This window comes from Oryx dammah, unplaced genomic scaffold (genome assembly GCF_014754425.2).
Source record: "Oryx dammah isolate SB20612 unplaced genomic scaffold, SCBI_Odam_1.1 HiC_scaffold_23, whole genome shotgun sequence".
NCBI classification, from domain to species: Eukaryota; Metazoa; Chordata; class Mammalia; order Artiodactyla; family Bovidae; genus Oryx; species Oryx dammah.
In genome coordinates, this window is record NW_024070207.1 from 36,017,402 (window position 1) to 36,028,036 (window position 10,635).

A 10,635-nucleotide genomic window follows, 5' to 3' on the forward strand; every position below is an offset into this window, starting at 1 on the left:
GGCATAAAGGAGAGCAGGTGATGAGTAGGGGAGAGGGGTGACATGGGATAAAGGGATGGAGAGAAATTGAATAAAGGGGATGAGGTGCAATAGAGGGGGGAGATGGAATAAAATGGGGGAGGTGGAATAAAGGGGTGAGGTGGGGTACAGAGGGGTGATGTAAGATAAAGGAGAGCAGGTGATAAGGAATAGAGGGAGGGGGTGCCAAGGGATAAAAGGATGGAGAGAAACTGAGTAAAGGGGAATAAAGGGGGTAGAGTAGAATAAAAGTGGTGAGGTGGAATAAAGAGGCAAGTGGGATACAGGGAGGTGATGTGGGATAAAGGAGAGCAGATGATGAGGAGTGGAGAGGAAGTGGTCATATGGGATAAAAGGATGGAGAGAAATTGAATAAAAGGGGCAAGGTGGAATAAACAAGGGAGAGGTGGGATAAAGGAAAGTGTTGGGGAATAAAGGGGAAGGGGTGATACGAAATAAGGGCATGGAGAGAAGTGGAATAAAGAAGTGAGGTGGAATAAAGTAGGGTGATGAAGAAAGAAGAAGAGGGGCGGTGAAGAAGAGAAGTGATGCAGAGAAGCGGAATAAGATGTGAGAAAGAACGAAGGGGTATGGTGTGTGATGAAGGAGACTAAAATGGAAGAAGGGATAAAGGAGAAGTATGGGGAAAGAATAAAACTTAAGAGGAGGCCCTCTAAAAGGTGGGGAAAAGAAGGGAATAAAGGGAGAGATCACTCACTGTTCTCAACTAAGAAACTCCCCCTGGATTGTCAAAAATGCAAACCTGGATACACTTGGAGACATATGATTTCCAAGGGCAAGAGAACATGCTTCTTTCTGTTTGACTGATGGAACGGCCAAACTTTCTTGAAATCCTAAGAGTTCATGACATGCTTGGAAACTTCCCATGTCAGGGACAGGCTTCCAGAAAGAAGAATGGTGTGTATTATTTATTTTTGAACACTTTGCTTTAGGATATTTCCTTCTGTAGAGTTTTACTGACAGCAGAAATGTAGTCCTTCCTATAATAATATAGGAATAATATAGGGTCCTTCCTATAATAATGATTATTTTATAATAACATAGTGAAAGTTCACACATATTGAGTTCTTTGAAATATATTTAAAGCTTTACATGCATCATTTAAAGAAAATATTCCCAGCAACTCTATTAGATACATGTTACTGTTATTCTCATTTTTCTTCTTGAGGAAAATGAGATACAGAGAGGTCAAAAAACCCGCCCAAACTACACATCTGGTTAATGGAAAACAACTGGTCTCCAAAATTTAACCACTGGATTATATTCAGTTCAGTTCAGTTCAGTCACTCAGTCATGTCTGACTCTTTGCAACCCCATGGATTGCAGCATGCCACGCTTCCCTGTCCATCACTAACTCCCAGAACTTATTCACATTCATGTCCATTGAGTTGGTGATGTCATCCAACTATCTCATCCTCTTTCGTCCCCTTCTCCTCCTGCCCTCAATCTTTCCCAGCATCAGGGTCTTTTCAAATGAGTCAGTTCTTCGCATCAGGTGGCCAAAGTATTGGAGTTTCCGCTTCAGCATCAGTCCTTCCAATGAATATTCAGGACTGATCTCCTTTAGGATGGACTGGTTGGATCTCCTTGCAGTCCAAGGGACTCTCAAGAGTCTTCTCCAACACCACAGTTCAAAAGCATCAATTCTTCGGGGCTCAGCTTTCTTTATAGTCCAACTCTCATATCCATACATGACTACTGGAAAAACCATAGCTGGACTAGACTGGCTTATTCTAAAATTTTAGGATTCTTCCTCTGACACAAAGATGCACTGAGACGTCTGCACTCAGTTTTTTTGGTTTGTATTTTTGCACTTTTAAGAAGCAAGCTTCAGGTTCCTTCCTTATAGATCCTTTCTTCAGACAAGCTGTTGGACAATAACTGTGACATCTCAGGCAGACTCTAGCAGTTATATCAAGGACTCACAGATATTAAAGCCAGCAGAAAATACAGAGCTCATCCATTCCAGGACTTCACGGGGCCAAAATAGTACCACGTGTCCTGGGAAGAGTTTACCTGTGTTTTTCCCACTCAGCTTGAAGATCAACAAATGAACCAGAGAGTGAGCAGTTGAGTAAAGTGAAGTCGCTCAGTCATGTCCAATTCTTTGGGACCTCATAGACTGTAGCCTACCAGGCTCCTCAATCCATGGGATTTTCCAGGCAAGAGTACTGGAGTGGATTGCCATTTCCTTCTCCAGAGGATCTTCCCGACCAAGAGATCGAACCCGGGTCTCCCGCATTGTAGGCAGACTCTTTACCGTCTGAGCCACCAGAGCAGTTGAGTAGATTGATTCAAAACCTTCCCTTCACTTCCTGGCCTTCCCTGACACCAGGTTTTTTTTCCTGATCTAATTGCTTCCCCTATAGTCCTCCCTAGTGCTGACTACCAACCAAGGAGTTGGGACTGAGAGTGGTGAGTAGATATGGATATTATTCTCACTCTTCCCCATACTTTAAGGGCCAACTCAACAGGCTTCCTTGACACTTCAAGTCCTGTCCTCATTCTAGGTGACCTCAATATCTACACGGAAGGCTCATCCCACACAATGTGGCCTTTCACCCTTTAATTTCTTAGCATTTCACCCGCCTGCAGCCACTTGGCATCACTGGGCATGATTTCACTTCCAAAAGACTCAACTCTAGTATCCCGTTATGATTCAAATCTCATAACAATAGCTGGATCCCACATCATCTGCTGTTTGGTCTTGTTGAGATGCCCAGTAACCCAAGCATTTTCTTTTCTCTTCCCTTCTTTCCTTATCCAGGCAGGATCTCAGGGCATATTAACTCAGGACTGACTGTATCTTCATCCCCTTGTCCTGGAAATACCACATCTGCACTATTTACTCTCAGTCTTGGGTCCCTTTAAGCATCGGATTTCTCCAATCTCATAATGACCACAGTGAGAGAAAGGTAGTAACCCTCCAAATATCGGTTCATCTGATAGAATTTCCAACCCCAACTGGGCCCTCAGGCCACTCAGCAATCCTCTTGCACACCCCAGGTTATATCCGTCTCTAATTCTCCTCCCATTCATATTCCATTTTCTACATCATTCCCCTTAAACAGAAGTTTCTTTCAACTTAACTCATTCCAAATACATCCTCTCTTCTGCTTTATGATTGTTTATTTTCCTCTTTTTTTCCTAGTCTTTAGGTAGGAACTTAGATTATTGATTCTCTTTTCTAATGTAAATATTCAGTGGTTTAACAGTGTATCACAAGTTCTGAGGTGTTGTGTTTTCATTTAGTTCAATATATTGTTAAAATTTCCTAAAGGTTAATTTACTTTTTGTTTAGAGTTTTCCTGCCATCTTTCTGTTTTTGATTTGTAGTGCTGCCTGGCTCACTGTTATGGGTGGGCCTTTCATTTCATCCAGAAAAAGGATGAGCATATTTAGGCCACCTTCTCTTTCTACAACTAAGCTTGTGTTCAGGAAATGGCAGACCTAGGTCACCTTTTTCTGTTGCATAGGCGTTAATAAGGGCTTCCCAGGTGGCTCAGTGTAAAGAATCTGCCTGCCCTGGGTCAGGAAGATCCCCTGGAGAAGGGAATGGCAACCCACTCCAGTATTCTTGCCTGGAGAATCCCATGGACAGAGGAGCCTGGCAGGCTGCAGTCCATGGGGTCACAAAGAGTCTGACACAACTGAGCGAGTGAACACACACACACACACACACACACTAGTTAATGTCTTTGTACTGTGCTGTTTCTCTTGTCCTAGGGTCCTAAACCTTCCTCTTCTATGTTTTAGATTCTCCTTTGGTTTTCTCTGAAGATATTTCCAGAGCTTATAGTTGTACTTGGTAGGGAGGAGTTTGGGAGAAAGGGGGCTATGTGATCTTGCTCTGAGCAGAAGTCTGATTATTCTTAAAACCTTTATTCAGATAGTTCCAATTTATTCACAGCTTCCAATCTATATTTTAGAGTGTACAATATTGTTAGTGTATTCACAGAGTTGTGCAACCATTGTTGTAATCTAATTTAATAATATTTTTATCACCCCCAAAGTAACCACATACTAATTAGCAGTCACGCTCTATCTTCCCTATCCCCCAAGTATAGGCAGCCACCAAACTACTTTCTATCTTTACAGGCTTGACTATTCTGAACATTTCATATAAATGGAATCACACAGTATGTAACCTTTTGTGACTGACTTCTTTCATAATATTTTCAAGATTCAGCCATGTCACAGCATGTTTCAGAACTTCATTCTTTTTAAATGTCAAATAATATTCCATTATTATTATGAATGTGCCATATTTGTTTCATGGTTACCTAAAACAATACTGTTGGAGCTTCCCGCGTGGTCCAGTGGTAAAGACTCTGCCCGCTAATGCAGGGGATGCCAGAGATGCAGGTTTGATCCCTGAATCGGGAAGACCCCCTGGAGTTGTTCAGTCACGAAGTCGTGTCCGACTCTTTGCAACCCCATGAACTGCAGCACGCCAGGCTTCCCTGTCCTTCACTGTCTCCCGGAGCTTGCTCAAACTCAGGTCCAGAGAGTCAGTGATGCCATCCAACCATCTCGTCCTCTGTCGCCCCCTTCTCCTCCTGCCCTCAATCTTTTCCAGCATCAGGGTCTTTTCCAATGAGTCAGCTCTTCGCATGAGGTGGTCAAAGTATTGGCATTTCAGCTTCAGTATCAGTCCTTCCAATGTATATTCAGGGTAGGTTTCCTTTAGTATTGACTGGTTTGAATTCCTTGCTTTCCAAGGGACTCTCAAGAGTCTTCTCCAGTACCACAGTTTGAAAGCATCAATCCCCTGGAGTAATGGCAACCCACTCCAGTATTCTTGCCTGGAAAGTTCCATGGATAGAGGAGCCTGGAACTTTTTTCATATTTCCCCTTCTGCCGATTTTCATCTGAGGTTTTTGATTGAGTGTTGAAAGTTTTTCTCTATATTCTGGATAATTTTTTTTCCCAGTCTGTGACTTGTTTTTCATTCTCTTAATGGAATCTTCTCAAGAGCAGAAGTTTGTAACTTTAATGGAGCTCAGTTTACTATGTTAAAAAAGTTTAGGATCTTATTTTTGGTGCCATTTCTAAGAAATCATTGCCTACTCCACACTCACTAAGCATTCTCTCAAAGTCTGCACCAGACGGAGGAGATAATTGGTCTATGGTATAAAATTTAAGGAGTATCTCTCAAAGTTGTGCAAATCCCTGAGAGAGAGGACATCTTGAGTTTTGTACCCAAGTCCCTCATTTGCCTCACTTTACTTCTGGTCCCATTGTCTGCTATGTTTTTTCCTAGAAGTTTTGTGGTTTTATTTATCCAGTAATCAGTTGAGAGCCAAAAGAATTGTTTCTTCTCTTATTGTTTTGAAATTCATGTACAAGTTTTTATGTGGACATACGTTTTCATTTCTCTCAGATACGTACGTAGGAGTGGAATTGCTGGGTGATAGGATGACTTTATTTTTAAACATTTTTGGAAACTATCAATTATTTTAAGTGACTGTATCATTTTGTGTTCCTACCAGCAATGCATGAGATTTCCAATTGCTTTACATTTTTGTCAACAATTTTTATTATCTTTATCTTTATTATTGCAGTCCTTCTAGTGGTGTGAATGCTTTTTCACTGTGGTTTTGATTTGCACTTCTCTGAAGACTAGCAATGCCAATCAATGTAATATACCATATTAAGAAACTAAAACTTAAAAAAATAGTTTTTTCATTTGTGTCTACAAATTTTTTGGAGTTGAATTTACATATACTGAGGCATGGATTGAAGTTCATTTTTTTCTTCTACACATATATGCACATTTTCTAGTACCATTTATTGAACAGACTGTAATTTATCCTTTTAATTGCCTTTATAACTTTATCAACAATTGGTTGATCATCCATTCATTTTGTGTATATTTCTGCATTTTATCTCTGTTTGATGGATCTCTTTTTCTATTTTTATGTAACTATTGTGTTTCTTGATTACTCTAGATTTATAATAAATCTTTAAATTGGGGCATGCCAGCTGACTATTTTTCCCCCAGTTTCAGTTCAGTTCAGTCACGCAGTCGTGTCCGACTCTTCACGACCCCATGAATTGCAGCACCCCAGGCCTGCCTGTCCATCACCAACTCCCGGAGTTCACTCAGACTCATGTCCATCGAGTCAGTGATGCCATCCAGCCATCTCATCCTCTGTCGTCCCCTTCTCCTCCTGCCCCCAATCCCTCCCAGCATCAGAGTCTTTTCCAATGAGTCAACTCTTCACATGAGGTGGCCAAAGTACTGGAGTTTCAGCATTAGCATCATTCCTTCCAAAGAATGGACTGGTTGGATCTCCTTGCAGTCCAAGGGACTCTCAAGAGTCTTCTCCAACACCACATTTCAAAAGCATCAATTCTTCGGTGCTCAGCTTTCTTCACAGTCCAACTCTCACATCCATACATGACCACTGGAAAAACCATAGCCTTGACTAGACGGACCTTTGTTGACAAAGTAATATCTCTGCTTTTGAATATGCTATCTAGGTTGGTCATAACTTTCCTTCCAAGGAGTAAGAGTCTTTTAATTTCATGGCTGCAGTCACCATCTGCAGTGATTTTGGAGCCCAAGAAAATAAAGTCTGACACTGTTTCCATTGTTTCCCCATCTATTTCCCATGAAGTGATGGGACTAGATGCCATGATCTTCATTTTCTGAATGTTGAGCTTTAAGCTAACTTTTCACTCTCCTCTTTCACTTTCATCAAGAGGCTTTCTAGTTCCTCTTCACTTTCTGCCATAAGTGGTGGTGTCATCTATTTATCTGAGGTTATTGATGTTTCTCCTGACAATCTTGATTCCAGCTTGTGCTTCTTCTAGCCCAGCGTTTCTCATGATGTATTCTGCATATAAGTTAAATAAGCAGGGTGAAAATATACAGCTTTGATGTACTCCTTTTCCTATTTGGAACCAGTCTGTTGTTCCATGTCCAGTTCTAACTGTTGCTTCCTGACCTGCATACAGATTTCTCAAGAGGAAGGTCAAGTGGTCTGGTATTCCCATCTTTTTCAGAATTTTCTATAGTTTATTGTGATCCACACAGTCAAGGGCTTTGGCATAGTCAATAAAGCAGAAATAGATGTTTTTCTGGAACTCTCTCCCTTTTTCCATGATCCAGCGGATGTTGGCAATTTGATCTCTGGTTCCTCTGCCTTTTCTAAAACCAGCTTGATCATCTGGAAGTTCATGGTTCACGTACTGCTGAAGCCTGGCTTGGAGAATTTTGAGCATTACTTTACTAGCGTGTGAGATGACTGCAATTGTGCGGTAGTTTGAGCATTCTTTGGCATTGCCTTTCTCTGGGATTGGAATGAAAACTGACCTTTTCCAGTCCTGTGGCCACTACTGACTTTTCCAAATTGTCTGACGTATTGAGTGCAGCTCTTTCACAGCATCATCTTTCAGGATTTGAAACAGCTCAACTGGAATTCCATCACCTCCACTAGCTTTGTTCATAGTGATGCTTTCTAAAGCCCACTTGACTTCACATTCCAGGATGTCTGGCTCTAGGTGAATGATCACACAATCGTGATTATCTGGGTCGTGAAGATCTTTTTTGTACAGTTCTTCTGTGTATTCTTGCCACCTCTTCTTAATATCTTCTGCTTCTGTTAGGTCCATACTATTTCTGTCCTTTATCGAGCCCATCTTTGCATGAAATATTCCCTTGGTATCTCAATTTTCTTGAAGAGATCTCTAGTCTTTCCCATTCTGTTCTTTTCCTCTATTTCTTTGCATTGATCACCGAGGAAGGCTTTCTTATCTCTTCTTGCTATTCTTTGGAACTCTGCATTCAAATGCTTATATCTTTCCTTTTCCCCTTTGCTTTTCACTTTCTCTTCTTTTCACAGCTATTTGTAAGGCCTCCCCAGACAGCCATTTTGCTTTTTTGCATTTCTTTTCCATGGGGATGGTCTTGATCCCTGTCTCCTACAATGTCATGAACCTCTGTCCATAGTTCATCAGGCACTCTGTCTATCAGATCTAGGCCCTTAAATCTATTTCTCACTTCTGCTGTATAATCATAAGGGATTTGATTTAGGTCATATCTGAATGGTCTAGTGGTTTTCTCTACTTTCTTCAATTTAAGTCTGAATTTGGCAATAAGGAGTTCATGATCTGAGCCACAGTCAGCCCCTGGTCTTGTTTTTGCTGACTGTATAGAGCTTCTCCATCTTTGGCTGCAAAGCATATTCAATCTGATTTTGGTATTGACCATCTGGTGATGTCCATGTGTAGAGTCTTCTCTTGTGTTGTTGGAAGAGGGTGTTTGCTATGACCAGTGCATTCTCTTGGCAAAACTCTATTAACCTATGCCTTGCTTCATTCCGTACTCCAAGGCCAAATTTGCCTGTTACTCCAGGTGTTTCTTGACTTCCTACTTTGGCATTCCAGTCCCCTATAATGAAAAGGACATCTTTTTTTGGTGTCAGTTCTAAAAGGTCTTGTAGATCTTCACAGAACCATTCAACTTCATCTTCTTCAGTGTTACTGGTCGGGGCATAGACTTGGATTACTGTGATATTGTATGGTTTGCCTTGGAAACGAACAGAGATCATTCTGTCGTTTTTGAGATCGCATCCAAGTACTGCATTTTGGACTCTTTTGTTGACCATGATGGCTACTCTATTTCTTCTAATGGATTCCTGCCCACAGTAGTAGATATAATGGTCATCTGAGTTAAATTCACCCATTCCAGTCCATTTTAGTTTGCTGATTCCTAGAATGTCGACATTCACTCTTGCCATCTCCTGTTTGACCACTTCCAGTTTGCCTTCATTCATGGAACTGACATTCCAGGTTCCTATGCAATATTGCTCTTTACAGCATCGGACCTTGCTTCTATCACCAGTCACATCCACAACTGGGTATTGTCTTTGCTTTGGCTCCATCCCTTCATTCTTTCTGGAGTTATTTCTCCACTGATCTCCAGTAGCATACTGGGCGCCTACCGACATGGGGAGTTCCTCTTTCAGTATCCTATCATTTTGCCTTTTCATACTGTTCATGGGGTTCTCAAGGCAAGAATTCTGAAGTGGTTTGCCATTGCCTTCTCCAGTGGACCACATTCTGTCAGACCCCCAGTTTACTGAGGTATAATTGAATATAACATTGTGTAACTTTAAGGTATATAACATGATGATTTGATACATGCCTATTTCTCGAAATGTTTACCAGAACAAGGTTAGTTAACACATAGTTTACCTCATATAATTACCTTTTTGTTGTAATGGTGATGATGGTGAGAACATTAGAGTTCTTTACTCTCCTAGCAACTTAAACTACAGTTACCATGTTGCACTTATATTTCTGGAAATTATTCATCTTACAACTGAAAGTTTGTACCCTTTGACCAATACCTCCCTATTTCCCACCTCTCAGGGAACCCAGCCACCATTCTACTCTTTCTATGAGTTTGATGTTTCTAGAGTCTACTTATAAAGTGAAGTTATACAGTGTGTATTTCTCTGTCTGACCTATTTCACTTAGCATGATGCCTTGAAGGTGCATCATTTGTTTCAAATGACAGAAGTTCCTTCTTTTTTATAGCTTAATTATATATCTATGCCTGTATCTACTTGTCTATCTATATAGATAGATATAGGTGTAGATACAGATAGATACAGATCTCACATTTTCTTTATTGATTTATCCACTGATAGACACTGAAGTTGTATCCATGTATTGGCTATTACGAATAATGCTGAAATAAACATGGGAGTGCAGATATTTCTTTGATACCCTGTTTTCATTTCCTTCGGATATATACCCAAGTGGATTTCTGGGTCATATGATAATTTTAATTTTATGAGAAATCTCCATTCTGTTTTCCATAGTGGCTATACCAACTTATATTTCTTCCAGGAATGTGCAATGTTCCTTATTGTCCACATCTTTGCCTTCATTTGTTATCATTTATCTTTTTGATAACAGCCATTCTAAAAGGTATATGAGATAATACCTCATTGTGGTTTTGATTTGCATTTTCCTGATGATTAGCAACATTGAGCACCTTTTAATGTATGTGTTGACCATTTGTATGTCAATGGTCATTTTTCTTTGGAAAAAATGTCTTTTCAAGTCCTCAGCTCATTTTTAAATAGGACTATTTGTTTTGGTTACTCAGTTGTGAAAGTGAAACTCACGTCTGACTCTTTGTGACCCCATGGACTACACAGTCCATGGAATTCTCCAGGCCAGAATACTGGAATGGGTAGCCTTTCCCTTCGCCAGGGGATCTTCCTGACCCAGGAATTGAACTGGGGTCTCTTGCATTGCAGGAGGATTCTTTATCACTAAGCTATCTGGGAACCCTCAGTTGTATGAATCTCATATTTTTGAATATTAACCCCTTATCAGACATATGGGTCACAAATGTTTTTTTCTTATTCACTAGCTTATCTTTTCATTCTGCTGATTGTTTCTATTGCTATACAAAAGCTTTTTAGTTTGATTTAGTCCAACTTGCTTACTTTTGCTGTTGTATCCAAAAAAGTGTTGCCAAAACCAGTGTTGAGATTTCCCCCATGTTGTTTTCTTCTAGTAGTTTCATAGGTTGGGGTTTTACATTTGTCTTTAATTCATTTTCATTAAGTT